At 36.7% G+C, this 18,583-nt stretch overlaps 1 protein-coding gene across 3 annotated transcripts in view; it reads left to right on the plus strand.

Moving 5' to 3' along the window:
* SMYD3 (SET and MYND domain containing 3) overlaps window positions 1–18,583 on the plus strand; it is a 379,752-nt gene that overhangs the window by 97,273 nt on the left and 263,896 nt on the right. Inside the window, exon 1 of one of the 3 annotated variants that reach the window (XM_077175747.1) lies at window positions 12,940–12,981. The exons of the other annotated variants lie outside the window; for them this stretch is intronic. The gene's annotated coding sequence lies outside the window, so the exon portion shown is untranslated. Of the gene's footprint in view, window positions 1–12,939; window positions 12,982–18,583 lie in introns of those variants that run through there. 3 annotated transcript variants of the gene reach the window in all.

An 18,583-nucleotide genomic window follows, 5' to 3' on the forward strand; every position in this document is an offset into this window, starting at 1 on the left:
GGCCTTGTCTGGGAGTGTAATAAATGCTTGGGCAATTGTTGCTTATCAGGACTGTTGATCCTGCTGTATCTAAAATATGTGCATGCTTACAAATGATACTTCATCAATCCAAACTCTCCAGGTATTTCAGATACATTCTTGAAGCTTTTTATAATTATATTTTGCGCACATGTGTATGTGACACTCAAACATGTGAAGAACATGGGGGGATGTGTGCACATATGTCTAGAATAATGTACTCTGAGGCTGGTGGGATAAAACTTCTCCTGTTTCTAGTTTTCCCAAAAATGTCTTTGGAGAATTTTAGTTGGCATTGTCTATTAAATTAAACTTCATCCTCCATCTTGCTGTTTTCAGTATTTTCTTTCCAAGTATATATAGCTTTGCATGCTACAATTTCAATTGAAAAGACTGAACTATTGAGGGAAATGATTAAGTTTTTTTGAAAGGATCAAGAAAAAACAGGTACCCTAAAAAGTAGGGTGGACTTTGACCCTATTTTCCCAATGCAGTTAATGCAATGTTTTCAGTTTCTTTTTGCTGTCAGGCCACTTTCTACTTATTCTGTGCTGAAAAGCCCCTCCAAAATAAATCACATTACTTTCTAGCTCTTCTCTTCTGTAACTTCCTTTTTCCTTCTTTGTGATCTTTATTTTCAAGTCACATTTGATTTTTGGCTTGGCTTTCTCAGGGAATATGATATGTAGGTGAGAAGCCAAGAGACTCCTTAGTGCGTTCACTAAGGAAATGGCCACCACAATATCGTAATCGACACAAGAGAATTGAAACACAGAGATATGTGAGTGAAAACCAAGGAGACCAGGCTTTGTGAGTTCTGCTGTTTGTGGATTCAGTTTGTATGAAGAATTTTCAATGCCAAAACACATACAAAGCACAAACACATTGTCATGTTTGTTTCATCATGGTGGCGATGTTGATTATGGATATGTAGAAAGAATTAGATGCCACTTATTTAAAAAAAGGACCAGCCTATATACACATACCATATGTGAGACCTTGCATTAGCTGGGACTCCCTTTTCTGTCCATCCCAAAGGCTGGTGTTTAGCAGACAGGGAATAGCAATAAAGGAAATGTGGCAGAATTAGAAAAGGGGGAGAAGTGCAATCAGATCATATAACAGAAGCACTTTCAAGACCTTTAGGAAAATGTGGCATGCTATTTCAGCTTTTGCATGACCTTTCTCCTGATGAATAGTTTTATTTGCATGAGATGCTGAAGCTTGGGCCAAGCCCAAAAAGATCAACTTTGCCTTCAAATTTATATTTCTGAGAAAATTCAATCATGGTACCCATGGGGAGGGAGGATTTTATTATTTCAGAGCATCCTCATATTTGCATTCTCTGGCAAAAAATAACCTAATAGAGAGAAAAAGATCTCTAAGAAAAACTATCAGTTTTAACACTTGCTGTTGACATTATACTAAACCCCCCAAAAAGTCAAGTATCTTAACCCTCAATTAATGCAACTTCAAAAATGTGTGACTATATTAATATTTTTAAGTATTTTTGTTGTGGCATAGTTTTCTTTGGTAGAGTTTTATTGGTTTTAAGATGGGGGGGAAATGTTATCTCATGCACAGACTTGCTGAATAGCTGCATAATCTTACATGTCTCCTTTCATCTTTCCTCCCCATACTCTCATTGCTTCTTCCTGGGTCATTTCAGAAACTAATTTTTTGAGTTCCTTGTGTTACAAAGATTTGTACAAGGAAATGTATTAGCACACTTTTGGGTACCATTAAAAAACTGTTTTCATCTTTAGAAATTTTTTAAAATATTCAGGTGTTTTCAACAACTACAAATCGTGCCAGCAGGGGTCAGTTTAGCACCAATGGAAATGGAAATGGCAGTACTGTACACTTGAGGAGCTAGTTTGTATAATCAGACTACAAATAAACTGTGTATATAACTTGGAAGAGAGTGACTGAAACAGTTTTTGCTATTCCTACTGGATTTGGATTTGAGTCCTTTTTTAAAAGGACTTTAAAAGGTTATTCATTGAATGAATGATCTTTTCTGTAGTTTTGCTGATTTCCTACAATATTTTCAGTATTTTGTTCTTTAAGAATATGTGAATAGTGTATTTGACACTTTGCAAAAAAAGTGTATCTTCATTACAAAAGAAAAGGCATGGAAACAATAAGATATGAAAAAATGACTCATTTCTGTGATGTCTCATGTTTAAACTGAAAAATTTGAACCTTAGGTAGGTGCATGAAAGTCTTCAGGTCAAGTTCTTCAGATACAGGAGTACTGGTGTATGCACAGAGCTTACGCATCACTTGAACCTTCACATCCCTCCCACCTTCCTTCCTTCCTTCCATAAAGAAATCTGTATTGACTTCTTTAGAACCACTGAATTTCTAGTGTTTACCTGAGATCACCTGTGACCATCATTATTCATTAAAGTAAACATGTCTAACATATAAAATAGAGAGCAGGAGGAGAATAAAATAGGGACAACCAATAAAAAAGTGTCTGATACAGAGAGTTACTGTGAGCTTTATAATTTTTGTGTAGTTGCTTTTTTTCTGTATTTATTTGGCTTTGTCTTCTGTTTGCAGTCTTTGCCACTTTGATGTGTGTTGCATTTGTAGAAGTACCTGGGTGCATCCTTTTTAGATTCTTGCATTCCAGGAAAGAGTAAATGACAGGATGTATCTTTTAGAAAGGTTTAACTTTCTCATTAGTTCAATAGTGTCACCTGTAGAAATTCTCAGTTTGTGTTTGATCACTCTTTCACAAGTAGAGTTCAAATTAAGTCAAATAATAATTTTAATGATGTAACTGATGCAAAATAACAAGGTACCTGAGGCTACAGTTACAAGGAGATGGTTTTTAAGTAAAATATAAATGTAAATTGTAAGAGGAAATCTACCATTGAGAACATTCAAAAGTTGGGGTTTTTATTCAAATGTTGCGCAATCAAGACTGAAGTAACATAATATATTTCAAGATTGCAAGACTGGAATAACTTCATGTTATTGGAAAACTTTATGACTGCTTGTATCAACAGCAGCAAATATAACAGTTTTTAATTTGTCTTGATTTAATCTCCTTTTCTTCGAAAACTGTATATTCCTCCTGCTGTTTTCTGTTCTTCTAATTCCACTCTAGAACATTCTGCATATTATGTAACTGAAGTGGGTATGACTTTATGGATTACTAAAATATATCTAATTAGATTACATGGAAATTCAGGATTCAATGCAAGGACCTATCTTATGTTTCTATTTGTCATCATTTCTCAGAGGTTTTCTGTGGTAATTTTGACTTTGGTATCTAAAGATGGTTCATGACTCCCCAAACTTTGGGAGTTCAGGTACAAACCTTAGATAGTTCTGTCTGTGTTTGTTTCTCAAAGGTCTTAGTGACATGGCCATGTTTTCTCTTGAGAGAGGTCATGAGTTAGAATACAGCTTTATTCACTGTGCTTTTAAATACTTCAAAAGGAAACATTTTTCCATTAGAATATAATATTCTTTTAAATGATCTCGTGTGAAGTTTGATACAGCAAGAAATAAATGAATTTTGAACATTTGGGAACAAATTGTATTCCTTTTTAAAACCTTTACTGCCATTTGTGCACCTGTTGGCTGGCTTTCCATTACAAAGTTAGCTTTGGCTAATTTGTGAAAAACTGCTTGTTGCAAGATTGGTAATCCTTACAGAATGTTACAAGTGTTGAGTGCCATTTTTCTTCCTCAGAGAGCAGTGTGGTGATAAATCTTAGTCCAAAAGTAGCTGTGAGCTCTCTTTCTCAGTTGTCCTGTTTGAGCTGCCACAATTATAACTTCTTTGCCTCTTGTATGTGATTCCATGTGTTTACCTGTCTGCATTGCCACCTGTGGTTTTTTCCCCCAGACAGAAAACAAAAAAATATTTTTCTTAGCAATCTTGTTCTTCTGAGATGAATCTGAGTCTTGGACACAGGTTTTAAGTAATTTTTCTTTCTAGTCAGTTGAAACCTCTAACACAAGAAATTGGGCTGACTTCTCTTCCACAGTATTTTATAATTTCCTTCCTCAGCTATGCTGTTGCACTCAAATATGCTGGGCACCAGCCTTTCAAGGTGTGTCCTCACATACTGTGTCTCCATCTTTGCTTCAGTCTTAGAAACAGGATTGATTGCTCAGAACTATTTGTGGCTCTCCATTTTGCCCTCCACAAAGGACAATCCCTTTCTTTTCTTGACTGCTAGTCTTCTTTTGAATAAGTAAGGGCTTCTTTCCATGAAGGGTATTTAGATTCTCTTTACTTAGAGAATGTTGTGAGAGTCTTGAACCAGTATGTCTTTGATTTGAAAAGTTCCAGCAATAAGGTTTCTGAACAAATGTCTCTTGTAGTTCTATTCATGGACCCATAATGGGCCTGGGTCTCCCAGTATTGTGTGCTAGAGTATTAGAGGAGGACTGCTATGTTTTCTGCAGAGAGGAAGTGGGAATGAGCACCAAAATTGTGAAGATTCTTCAATTCCTGCTCCAAACCCTGCTATTACTTTCAATGTCTTGTCAATTACTACAAAACCTAAGATGCCCCAAACAGTACTCTGTTGCAGAGCTTTTATCCTTGCAGAATGTGTATCAGGATTATAGTGTGGTGCCTGCAAGATGTGGAAAATGGCTCAAGAGGATAATATTGGCAAAACTCTCCATGATATGGAAGTAATTTGCTATGATCATTAGGTTTTTCAGATGCAATCACTTGATAATTGCATACTTTGAGGCTAATGAAATACAGTAACAAGGAACAGGAAACTGCTATGTCTCTAAGTGGAAATGCTGCTTTAAAATATATATAAGTCTATATATAAGTGCATTAATGCCCCACAGGATGAGAGGTGGTATGTGGGAATTTCTCCTGTTTGTTTTGAAATCAGCTCCAATAAAGATGGTGGTCTGAGAAACCAGACACCTGCAATGGACTCTGATCAGAGGATTCTCTGGAGTTTGGTGTTTCAGTGCAAACCTTGACAAGGAAACATTTTTATGTGACGATACCTAGGATATTGATAGCGTCCCCAGATTTATACTGATGGGTAAAAGAAGTGTTTCACAAGAAAGCAGAATACACTATTATGCAATATTTAAAACACAAAAGCCCCATGTCCCCAACAACCATTACACACCCTGACAGATTTGCAACTGCAGGACGGCTTATTTCAGGTGACTGATTTCAGTATCTTATGATGACTGGGGCAGAGGCTGGTCTGTGCTTGTGTAAATTAGCATACCTACAGCAGCAAATACAATGTGTAAATTTTGTGGCTAATAAAGTTGCATTTCTCAATATTTATCAATTATATTTTGGCCAGAAGCCAGAGAATTCATCTTAATGGGAAGCTGAGAAAGCATTGATCTAGTGTTGGTAGATTCTTAGTACCTAGAGAATGTTTGTCTTTCAATAATTTCTTGTTGAAAAATGGAAGGGAGCTATATGCTGATGAAAACATTGAATGAAATGGACTAAAGGAAAACTAGTAGGCCAAAACGATGAAGGTATTTTCAATCTCAAAGCTCAATATAGTCAAATGGTCCTTCATACAAAAATAGGACAAAATATGTGAGAAACAACCCTTTACATGTGGGTAGAGCAATGGTGTTGAATATTAACATTCAATTATGTCCTTAGCTTCTCCCATGAAGTTAACTTCAGCAGTCCCTGCTCAAGGGGAGGACAGCAGAAAGATTAGAAGACATATTGGGTGGGACAGCATATGGAGACAATGAAGACAGATGCTTAAAAACAGTGGACTTCAGATAGGGTTTGCAGCAGTTGTTCTGCTCTGTGGTCAGCTGGTTTTGTTAAGAAATCATCCTGACTTTTGAGTTCATCTTCTCTAAAACAAAGCAACTTATATGATCTTCAGCATTCAGAAGTAATTTTGATTAACTCCATTGACATAAATTCCTTTCAGAACAGGTATGGTCTCAAGAGGAGCGAGGAATTTAGTGAGGTCCTGAGGTTTTCAGCTGTGATTTGAATCAAGAAAGAGAAGGGACAGAAACAGATTTCTTCTCTGTTGTGAGCAGTGACAGGACTCAAGGGAATGGGCTGAAGTTGTGTCAGGGGAGGTTTAGGTTGATATTAGAGACATTCTTCACTCAAAGGGTGGTTGGGGTGGAACTGGCTTCCCAGGGAAGTGATCACAGCACCAGCCTGAGAGAGTTCAAGAAGCATTTGGTCAATGCTCTGAGGCACATGGTGTGACATTCAGCATGCATTTTTGACACTATATTTAGGATATTTATTGACCTAACAGTTTAAGCAGCTATGTTTTGTCCCTTGCTCTGCAGAACCGTATCTATCTATCTATCTGTATCATCTTTTATTATGACTTCTGATGCTCCTTAAGCAACCCCAGTAAAATATATAGAAGTCAAATGATTAGACTTGGCCTTCCTCTCCAGTTTAAGATGATATATAAACTAGTGATTTAAATTTGGCTCTTTTAAAATGAAATAAAGTTTACTATCTAGGCTTTCTACATGCCAGCCGTATCATCCAGAAGTGTAGTAGAAGTGAGACAGAAATTATAGTTTCCAAAACTACCTGGTGCAGCAGCTACAAAAGAGATGCTGACAGCTATACAATCTTTGGGGTTTATTGTCCTTCTTGAAAGAAAAAAGCCTTGGTAGCAATGTGTGATTTGAATAGCTTTTTGCCCTATGAAGAGTATATTTATTTCCCTCCCTCCTAAATTGGTAAGAAAAAGGACTTCATTAGTAACAAGCTATGTTCTTAGCTTTAGTTTCTCATTTGGCCCTTAGTGTTGCTGAACATTTAGTTTTATAGTAGTTTTATTTCTAAGGTAAGAACAAAGTGTTGTCAGTTTTTCTGTGTATGTAAAATGTGCAGTGGTTAAAAAGGTATAGACATAATGGGAAAGGATGACATTTCTTTGTGCTGGAGGAATATTCTAAATTACGTTAGAGGAGGTCTTCAGAAGAAAATCAATAGGACACTGTTTTCTTGCTAGCAATAATTTGGATGACCTTATGTTTTTCAGCATTTGCCCATATTTCCTACAAGGAGAAACAAAGTAAAGTCAAATCTATCTTAGGCCAGTGTCACTACACTGATTATATAAATTCATTCACTATGCTGATAATATAAATTTGTTATTTCTAATATTAGATTAAATGAATAGGAGAAATCCACTGGCTTGTTTCATTCTTTACCCAGCTATATGAATATGTGAGGAGAGAAGAGATACATGCTCATAAAAATGAACATAAATATAACCAATATAATAATAATAATAATGTAATCTGGTATTCTCTAGGCAGCAGCATTTGCAGACCAGAGACAGATCAAAGGGATTGTTTGAAAGAATGACCTGTATGCTGGTTAATAAGAAAACAGACTAAAGCATTATTGATCCAGTAAACTGGAGGCTTTTTAGTTAATTCTTATCTCTCTCTGCTTTATGCCTGTTCATAGGTTTCCCAAGTATAAGCACTAGAGAATATTGAATTTCTTTTCCTTTTGAATTTTCAGAACTATTAACTATTTCAGATCATCATTGTCATTCTGAAAAATCCAAAGGTGCCAGCTTTTACTTCTCTAGTAATTTTATTAAAAAAAAAAAGAAAAAGCACAGAATTTGTTCAATTTAGCTAAAAATTGGTTTAGGTAAACTCGTGAAAAATCTTACTTCAATACATCTGGACTTGTTTAAGGTTAACACGGGCTAAATCATTGTTCTGCTTTTATTCAGATCAAGTTAGTTTTCCTTCATCTTAATGAATAATTTTAATACTAATTTCAAACTGGTGCATTTGGATGCTGATGATGTACAGCAGCCTGGATTAAACTCTTCTATTGAAGTTTAATTCACTAGAGAGGTATGTCAAGTAATGAAACTATCTTCATTTTCTCATGATGTTTTTGAAGCTGGGATATCAAATTGAGTTTCATCTTACAAAGGAAGGAAAAGAAGAAAACCTCAACCAACAATGAACGTCAAACCTCAGTGAGTTGTTTCAAGCTGTGAGAGTGTAAGGATTAGACACATGAACAAAGCAGGTGTTGTTAACTGCTCCACGGTAGCTGTCCATAAACATACTCCAGCACTTCAAGGTAAAACACTCTTAATGAGCTCCTATTCCTAAACTGTATAGTGGTGAGGGCGTGCAGACTGTTTCTTCCAAAATGAACTGGTGCCCTTTCAACTTCTTCTCTGATCACTTATCTTTGTCATGCCATCTCTAATAAACATTTTAGAAAGTGTTTGTGCTTTGAAAGAATGAAACAGACAAAATATCTAGCTGTTCTGAAATTTATGAAGGCAATTTGAAGAAGCTGTTACTTCTGCTAAAGGTAGGAAATTGGATTTTTTGGCATCTCTTCCTTTGCTTTTTGCATCTAAGCTGTTGGAGGTCCTGCAGGAAGCATAGAAATGGGTGTCTGAATCATAGCAATTAATTTAGATATAGCAACCATCTACAGCAGTCACCAAATTTCAAAGGTAATGAACTCTAGGTAAACAACACATTGTTAGAAGAATATATAATGGTTTAATAGGCAGATATTTTGACTTATTTTCATAAGCAATTGATTTGAAGAAGATTAACATTTTTCCTAGAAATTAATTTGAAATTGTAATGGTATTACTGACAAATGCCAGAGTATCCATTCCTGCCTTGAAATGTGTTAAGATTTTTTCACTTACTTTTTGGTGGACATGAGTTTTGAACATATAACTTGAGAAGGGTGTTTGATTTATCCATTTTGAATGGACTGTCTTTTGAGTGTTCTCTTCATTTTTTTAATTCTTAAATTATGAGCAGTCCATGACTGGTATCTAGACTATTCACAGTGTCATACCCTTTTAGGTTTTCTTTCCAAAGGTAAGAGTCACGATTTGTTTTTCATACATATGATTTAATATGATTTTCTTCACTCTTTAATCCAATAATTCAGTGATATCCTTCATATTTTAATCCATATGCATTGCCATACTATTCCTTATTCATCTTTGTTGTTCTTTAACCACAACTGCTGATGAGCTGATATTCTAAAAATTTTTTTTCCTCCACCATTTCTCTTTGTGTTGCTGAATTTCTTGAGTTGATAATTTGGATGTTCATTTTTTTCACTTATTTTGCATTCATCAACACAGATTATATTTTGCTTTTGCTCTAGTAGTTCATTTAGTATGCTCTGAAGTGCCTTATTGTACTCTCTGGTCCTGCACACTGTAACAACTTTTGTCTTCCAGTATTACTTCAATTTTCATTTTTTCCATTTCCACTTTTTTCCTCTGTTCTAGGTTATTAATAAATATAAAGTGTGTGTGGTGTGAGCTGAAAAGGTACTTCTGTCTACAGCCAACCAAATCAAAATTGAAAAAAAACTGAATTCACTGGTGGCTAGTTTCAGTGGTGAAAGTTGTGTGAGGACTAAAAAATATGAAAGATAATAAAGCTACCACCTTCCTCCTTCTCAACTACAAAGTTTGAAGCAGGTAAATAAAATGGAAAAAATTTAGCCTCATGACTGTAATTCCCCACATATAATTATTGTGTTGCATGATAATTTTTGAAACTTAGAAAACAGAAGAAAGATAATTGCTTTAAACAATGTCAGTTAATGAATTTGGACTTGAGGAATTGCTGTTTCCCATGCTTAATTTCCTGCATTAATTCAAACCACCTACTTTTTGACATTTCATGGTCTCTGAAGCAATTAACAGTGATACTCCAATCTATAGTTGTGAATTTTGATGCCGAATAAGCTGCAGGGAGAGAAGAACTGTGAAAAAGCAGAAAAAGATTCTGCTTTGTTCTTGATATTTTTGGTAGTTGAAAACAGACAAAGAAAGGGATCTCCTTGCAAAACTGTCTGAAAGTGGAGTACTTTTCTGAATTTTCTGAGAAGCATCAATAGCCATGTTATAGTTTCGTTTGCATCTTTCACCTCCTTTTTCTACTATTAAGTGAACCCAGAAAACACTGTTTGCAAATCATAGATCAATTTACTTCCAATGAAAAAGCAGATAAGCACAAATGCACAGGTGTATTTGCAGTGATTCAAAGCACAGCTCAATGCTATAACTGTGCAGTGCCCCATTAACCTTTTAGATTGGAGGCATGTATCCACATCCAGTAAGTTTCCTTTTAGTGACAGCTGCAAAAAATATTGCTGCTGTTTGTGTCATTAATTAGGTTCTTTTATAGATTTAATCTCTGCTGCAGTTTCCAGAGATGAAAACTGGTGTATAACCTGTGAAGAGGAAAAGGAATCACTTATATTTACAAAGGTCAACTCATATATTACTAACTCATATTTTAACTATCATTTGTCCTCAGTATTATGAAGTTTTCCTGTTTTTTTTTTTTTTAATTTTCATAACTTCTTAGGTTGATAACATTTATTAAAATGCAGATCCTCGATTTAGTGAATGTCTTTGTTTGAAGATTATATAGCTTTGATGGGAGAGAATAGAAACTCTTTCTGTAAGCAGATTTATTTGCTATATCAAGATGAAATGATGGATTACTAACAGAATGCATTTTAAAACATTTATTGTATTTGAGATACTGCTTTAGTCCATGCATTTTAGAATCAGTTATAAATTAAAACATTGATGCTAAGATACACAGATGAAAATACCTATCCATTTGCTCCAAAGAGAGCAATGATTTTTAATATTAAAAAAATAATTGATTTAAGCATCAAATTGATTTAGTATTTTAAATTATATTGTTTATGATTTTTGCTTATTTTTAATATGATATTGTTGATGGTGTGTTAGCTATTTCAGGGTAGTTATCACATAATTGCTTTTTCGTGTGACTGATTGAAACTTCATTGGTACATCACTTCAGACCCTTTTTCTAAAGAACAAGTATAGCACTTCTCCAACTCCAGTTATAATCAATGATGTAGTTTTTACTGATAATGTTAAGGAGAATGTCATCCTAAACCTTTTGTTAGCCTGCCTGCTGCTTTCCCTGATGTCTTGTTTTCTTTGCCATCCTACTGACTGCAGTGAGTCATGCTGTGATAGGGAAAGACAGCCACCTTCTAGAGGGTGATCCAAAGATCCAAACACTTGGCTTCCCTTGATACCACCATGCCCTTTAGAGTTTTGCAAGTTATTTTGTAAATCTTACATGAGTACTCTAAAACTGCAAAATTACTTTTAAAAAAAAGTTGGGTTTTGTTCTTTATGTGGGATTAAAGTTTTTGAAAAGTTTGTGTCAGTGTAAGTGATAAGTTGTAAATGTAATCTGATGGACACCTTAAAAGGTGGTTATGCTTGGACTACACATTTGTGTACTCAGGAGAATGACAGCATTGTGCAGAGTGGCAAGCAGGTAAACTTGGTTAGGAACAAGAGGCAAAGATCTTGGGCTTGCATCTAGACAGAGCCTGCCATAAGATGTTGCAAAGAGCTCTTCTGCTCTTGCATCTCTCCTGTCACTTTGCCCCTTGCTTGTTCTTCAGTAGATGGTATTGTGAGACGCCTACTTTCCTCACACGTAAATTATAGAAAATGCAGGCAAATATGTGGAGTTTCTTCTTGTTTGTATTTGGTAGCCTTTCCTTGACATTTTTTAACTTTATTTTGTGTGTCAGCTTTGCAATGGAAATGCTATCTATGTGTTCTATTGATAACGGTGGGACTGGATTGATTCTCAAGTGCCCTCTCACTTTACAGCTTCTTTACCTATTTCAAAGAGGAGTTAGTATCCAGTGATTTGATGATTTGAAAATTTTTAAACCACACTGATACACAAAAATGATGTGAGAGAGGTGCTGCTTTCATTGAGGGAATCAATCCTCCAACATCCAGCATACTTGTGTCTCTGAGCTCTTGATGTTTGGAGGGAGATGACCACAATTTTCTGAGCTTGTTCATTGAGACGGCCATTTGTGGCCATGAATTGTGGGTCCCGTCTGCAAGTGTCAGCAAAGGTGGTAGTGAATGCCAGTAGTGATGGCAGCTGTATTATAAAGTAAACTGAGAGCAGCAGCTTAGAGATACATGAAACAGGTCAGAGGATACTGTGGGGATTTATTCATCTTCCTTAGGGTTCATCTCTGTGATTTACAGAGGGATTTTCCTGTGTCCTTTTGAAAACCACTAGTGAGATGAAAGAGCAGAGGTTGAGACAAGAAACCTGATAAGCTCTCTCTTTCTCTGCCCTGAAGTAGGATGTCAGCAGGGTGGGATTCACTGTGACAAGGATGGGGCAATCAGAAAAAAAACAACAGCTGTTCTAGGTGAAGCCAAAATCCACCTAGCCCACTCATTTTTCTGATAGAGACCAGAGATAAATACTTAAGTACAAATAGAAAATTGCCTTCCTTCTAAGGGAGCTTTCCAAGATGCAGTATGCTGTAGTGTAAGTCTTTCCGAGAAGAGTTGAATCTGCATTTATTTGAGGTCTAAATTTACTTTCTTCCACTTAAAAGATTAGTTTCCATTTTTGCTTTCTACAGCATCCTACAGAAATATGGTCTGTAATGTGATTATACTTTATCTGGAGTTTAATTTATTTTCAAAATTCTGTTTTTGTCAAGTATAGGGTAGAATAGAATATGCTGAGTTGGACAGGGCCCACAAGGATCATTGAGTCAAGTTCCTTACCCTGCACAGGACACCCCAAGGACCATACCATATGCCTGAGTGTGTTGTCCAAATGCTTCTTGAGAGCCTGTTCCAGTGCCAAATCCCCCTGTAGGTGAAAAACCTTTTCCTGATATCCAATTGAAACCTCTCCCAACTCAGCTTCATGCTGTTTCCTTGACTCCTATCACTGGTCACAGGAACAAAGAGATCTGTACCTGTATCTCTGCTTTCCCTCAGGAGAAAGTTGTCAACTGTGATGAAGTCTGCCCTCACTCTCTTCCAGGCTGAATAGACCAAGTGACATCAGCCACTCCACATTAGCCTTAGGGAGAGATTTTGTTGAAGAGTTTTGTAAAAGCCTTTCTTGGAAATTCAGGTAGGCTGAAAGCTAAATTACAGTCATCCAGTCCATAGATTAACTGATTTCTTTGAAGAAGTCTGGTAGATTTGTGGGGTGTCATTTCTTCTAAGAGAACTATATAGTCTCATCACTTTAATCTCTGTCTATATAAATACTGTTCTCTTTTTTATTTTTTTGCTACCATTGCATTTTGCATTACCATTTTGCTACCATTTATTGCTACCATTTGGCATAGTATAGATGTTGAAATTGGAGGTTTTAGTTCCATAGGTGCCCTCTGAAACTGGTTTGAAAAACTGGTTTCATATTTTTCACCGTTAATTTAATTTTTCAGTTTTCTGATGTTAAAAATGGGTTTGTTGCTTTGATGCATTTGACACATTTTCATTTGATGCCACAGATCACTTGTATTCCAAGATGCTGTGCTGATTATAGCTCAGTGGTACGATGGTTTTGCCAACACAAAATTGTCTGCTCCTTTTTTCTTCTGTCCATACCTGTGTTTGGTTGGAAAACACGTTTGTTTATGATGGAGCATAGTGATGAACAGTGCTTTTTACACCTAACCAAACATACTATTAAAAGCCACAGTTACTAGTAAATGATTACCAATAAATTAGACATCTTGTAATTTATGATATATTTTGCTGTAACAATAGCCTGAATATGCAGTACCAGGATTATCAAAGCTATGAGTATCTCCAAGTGCCATAAGATACTCTGCTGAGCTTTAGTATCTGGCAATCCCCAGAAAATCATGTTGCTGTGAGATCTCTAGGGCAAATTCTAAGGTGGTTTTGGGCATGGTGACTGTCTGCTTTGTTGTCAATAAGAGCTTCCTGATGAATGTTGCTCATCCAAGAGTTGAGCACTAAGTTGACTAAGGATCAATGTTGCTTACTTTCATATTCCCTGGGTGGTGATAGATTTCCCATGGCTACAGTGTGGCATTTGTGCAAAGCTAGATGCTCTAAAGCCAGTTGTTATTGTGCTGAACAGGGCCTGAAGTTGAGGCTGCACACCAGCCACACGCACAACACGCAGCCCGCTGTGAGACACAGAGCAGTTCCTAGGAGAGGTAACAGGTGTGATTGACAGCCAAAAGATAAACACTCCCCACATTTATCAACTCCCTCTGTGGTGGTATTTGATTAGACTTAAGGGAATAGTTGTTCCAAGAAACCACATTAGCTAACTAAAAGGTCTGTAGGTTTGATGTTGAGCAGCACGCTTCCCAAAGCATGTAGTAAGCTCTGCCTGCAGAGGCCAGCTTGGCTTTGGTACATCTGCAGTGCTTGTCTTAGTTCTTAATAAATCTCCTTACAGCAGTTTCTAAGTGTATATTGGGGTTACAACTCCATTTGTGTGTTCTTGTGTGTGATACTGTTTCTGACTGCTGCTACTTATTCAGAGTAGTACTAATTTTAGTAATCTCTTTGACAGCATTGAGATTTGATTGCTACTGCAGTATTGTATGGATCCTACTAAAATTAGCAGGGTCTGATACAGTATTTTGTAACGTCTCTTGTTGGTGGTGCTCAATAAGAGGACAAGGAGCAAGGGCTATAAACTAGAAAACAAGAAGTTTCACCTCAACATGAGGACTAACTTTACACTGAGGGTGGAAGAGCACTGGAGCAGGCTGCCCAGTGATGTTGTGGAATCTCCCTGTCTGGAGACACTCAAAACTCACGTGGATACGTGTAACCTGCTCTAGGTAAGCCTGCCTTGGCAGGGAGGTTGGACTGGATGATCTCCAGAGGTTCCTTCCAACTCTAGCTATTCTGTGATTCTGTGATCTAAGAAGCTTTGTCTTTTATGTAGTAAAAAGTGTAGTGACATTGATATGAGCACCATCATAGAAGAGTGTCATCTTGAGTTGATTGATGGGGACCCTCTTTGCTTGAAAAAGACAATGTAACCATACCAGTATATTTCAGTCTTTCTACATAGATGATTTTGTTGTTCACTTCTATTTATTTGTTTTAGGAAAGATTTTTTTTCCTTCTGGACTGCTGTACAATTGTGCAGATTCAGGGACAGCTGTTCATAAACAAATACAAGTCTTTATATAGAAATATTTTGGTGTTTTGTAGTTGAAGAACTTGCTTAAAGATATTCTGCTTGTATAATAGAGAATTGTATTTATTCAGTAATACCAAATGTCATACCATCATCCTAGATAAACTGGAAAAGATAGAACAGCATCACAGGATAACTTGTGCTCACCAAGTGCTGAAAGCTGGGCCTGCTCTAGGGTCACACCAGGAAGCCCAGGTCGCTCAGAATGGTGAGACTGTGCAGTCCTGCTGAGCAGCCTGGGCTGTAATCTGTAATCCTGAGGGAGGCTGCCATTGCAAACATTTCAGCAACTCTTTTATTCCTGGACTGCTGTTTCCATTCAGATAGAATTATGCTGTAACTGTTGCTGTGCATTTGTGAGTTCCTATATGTTTTAATAAAGCTCTATTACTGTTATCCTTACTTATGGCTGGGCAATACTGGTCAGGAGGGAAGAAAGCTTAACATCAAGAGACATTCATCAGCTGTTTTGGGTTGTGTTTCTAGCCCTCACTTTATTTATGGCAAAGAGATACTATCTTGTGTAATTCTATTGCAAGCTTGAACTCTACTCCTTTACAAAGTTAAATTGAAATGAAGGATTGATCCTCTGTAGAGTAGCTGAACAAGATTAATATTCATTGATGGTTTCAGACAAACATCAGTGCTAAATAATATAGCTATGTTTAATATGATTTAAACTTACAGATATGGATGAGTCTAAAAAAGGAACCTGAGTACTTCCTTGTCTGTTAAAAACTCCTAGTTTTATTTAAGTTTGAAGTTTAAGAGAAGATGCTTTATTTATGTGGATTATTTATTTAAAGAAAAAAAAAATCTTTCAAGTCTCCTAGAAAAAAATTCTCTTTGTCATTGAAGTGAAGGGTAAATACCAAGAACAAAAAATGGTGCTAGTGCAGTTGCTCTGTGAGAATTATAATTAGAAATTACAAAATGAGGAATTTTTGAGTCAGTTGCAAAAGATATTAAATTGTAAAAACAAGGAAAATAGAAAGCAACTGAATATCTTCAATTTAATTTCCAGTGGATCTTATGCAATAAAAAATTTGCTGTGAGAAAGTAAGTTTTTGTTGAATTTAGATTAGATTACAATGACTTTTTTACCAATGATGTAAACATTTTTTATTCTGTTTGTCTCCTTAGAGCCTCACTTCCAGTCAGCCTGTGGTTCTTAAATACCATATATATGTATTTAAATATAATAATTGTAACCATAAGTCTGACTTTCCAGCAGTACAATTCCCTGAGCTTTTAATAGTTATAATTTCTTATATTAGTTAACGCTGCTGAGATTTGATTTATAAATTTGGCTTTTGCATGTAGCTTAACTTATTATTGAAATGTGCACAGTAACCCTAAGCCAGAAATGGTAAAGCATGCTGCTTTATGGTCTGTTTAATGACTAGAAGGTATTCTAAAAGTATTTGTCTCAGTGTGGCAGAAATCATGTTAAATGCTGCACTGTCCTAGTGCAGTATTAACCCCTGGCCCCATCTACAGCAGAGGCAGAGGTGGGATGGACCAGCCCAGCCACAATAAGGAAGCTCATTCTCTGCACATAAATGTGCTGTCTGCTAAGTGTGAAATGCCAGAGCAAAACTGCAGCCCACCCTGGGTTCCTTTACCTGATTTATAGCTGGCCAGTCCTTCGGATTCTTTTCCTGTTTCAGACATTGGGTGCCTTCATTCCTACTCAACTGCCAGAATCTTGGAATGAAAAGACTGATTTATAAAGCAGTGGAGGAAAGGCAAATTAAAAAAAAAAAAAAAAAAAAAAGGATAAATTTATTTTAAGGTAGCTACAGAGAACTACTTTTCTACAACTCTGAACATGAATATACCCAGTATCAAGATTTTAGGATGAAATACATATATTTTGGTTTTAATAGTTGGCAAGTTTCTTCTAATCAGAAGTGTAGTGTCCAAGGTGTTGGAGGACAAACACCAGCTGCTGCTGCTTGCTGGTGCCACAGAATGTTTGCAACCCTGCCAGTTCCTCTGCTTGCAGATGTCAGCTCCTGGGTTTCCTTAGCTTTTCTAATTGAGTTGTTGTTTGTGGGGGTGCTAGGTCCATGCTTACTGAAACTTGCACTTCCTGGCTTCCAGGTGCCACTTGGAGCTCTGCAGGACCAGGGAGCTGCCACAGGGTTTTAGAAATCTGGGACAAAAAGGTTTTTATTCTCTGGTTTCAGGAAGGAAACTGCTGATTCTGCCTCTCATTTTTAATGCTACCAGGCATGCCACAAACATTTGTGAGGTTTATCCAAGCCTGCTTCTGTTGACACATACACACCTTTAAGAATTAAACTTCAGTTTAATTCTTTCACGAAGAAGCTCAGGAAGGTTCTTGTGTGATACTGTAGTGTATTTTTATGAACTGGTAGGTTTAAACCACGCTACTGCCAAACTGCTTTCAGCGCACTAAGCAGACAGGTTTTGGTTCCTCAGTATTTTCTTTAAAGGAGGGAATTTTTAAGCCTTGCTACCTGTGACCATTATAATCTGCTTGCTTTTGGGTTTGTCTCACTGCTGCTGTTCTTTTCCCTCTCCTCTATTTTTCTTTTGCTCACATCATCATGTCTCGTATTTTGTCCCACTTCCCTTTTCACGTGCAAATGCAACATTAAAATATTGAAGGCTGTGTGTTCTTTCCTTTCTCATTCTCTGTTGTAGGGCTTCTGATAATTTTTTGTTCCTCTAATTCTATCTTTGGGATTTTGATAATTTTTTTTCTGCTTGTACAGTTCTGTTTCTCTCATGTTTTCTGTCATTCATGTCCTGTCAAGGGTCATCCCATAATGCTGGCTGTCCTTGTTATCCCATCTCACACAACTGCACCATGCTTTTCTAGCAGTGTTCTAGCTGCCCCTATGTGACCAGAACTGTGTTGGTGCTGTGCTCCTTTAGCCCTTGTAGTTGTGCCTTCTGGGTGAGGGTAGAGAGATAAAAGCCTTCAGCAGTGCTTGGGTGTCGTGAATTTGGACAAGTCTAGCATTTAGTCATGGTAGGTGACACATGGGCAAAAGAAAAGGATAGCCATCTGCCCCTTATCTTTAAAGAGTGGATGTTGTGGGAATTTGGGTGTAACAAACCTGAGTGGAGGATTCACTTTATAGTTTACTTATTGGAGTACCAAAACAATATTTTATTTTTTGGTGGGGGTTTTTGTTTTGTTTGAAGAACTATAGCTGAGAGTTGGTTAAACAAAATAAGACTGCGAGTTTAGGATTAATCTCCTTGATTATACAAATGCATACCATGTGTTAATGGGAAGACTAAACCCTTCATTTATGCTTGAATACTAGCTCTGTTTTTTTACCCTTGAAGTTTCACAGGCACTACAATCAAATTTTAAATGAGAGCAAAAGGGACCTTAAAGATCATCTAACTCTAACCCCCTGCAGTTGTCCTGCAGGGACAACTAGACCAGGTTGCTCAAAGTTTCATCTAACCTGGCCTTGGCCACTTCATGGCACGGGGCATCCACAACTTCCCTGGGAAACCTGTTCCACTGTATCACATTTCTTATAGTGAA

This window comes from Agelaius phoeniceus, chromosome 3, assembly GCF_051311805.1.
Source record: "Agelaius phoeniceus isolate bAgePho1 chromosome 3, bAgePho1.hap1, whole genome shotgun sequence".
NCBI classification, from domain to species: Eukaryota; Metazoa; Chordata; class Aves; order Passeriformes; family Icteridae; genus Agelaius; species Agelaius phoeniceus.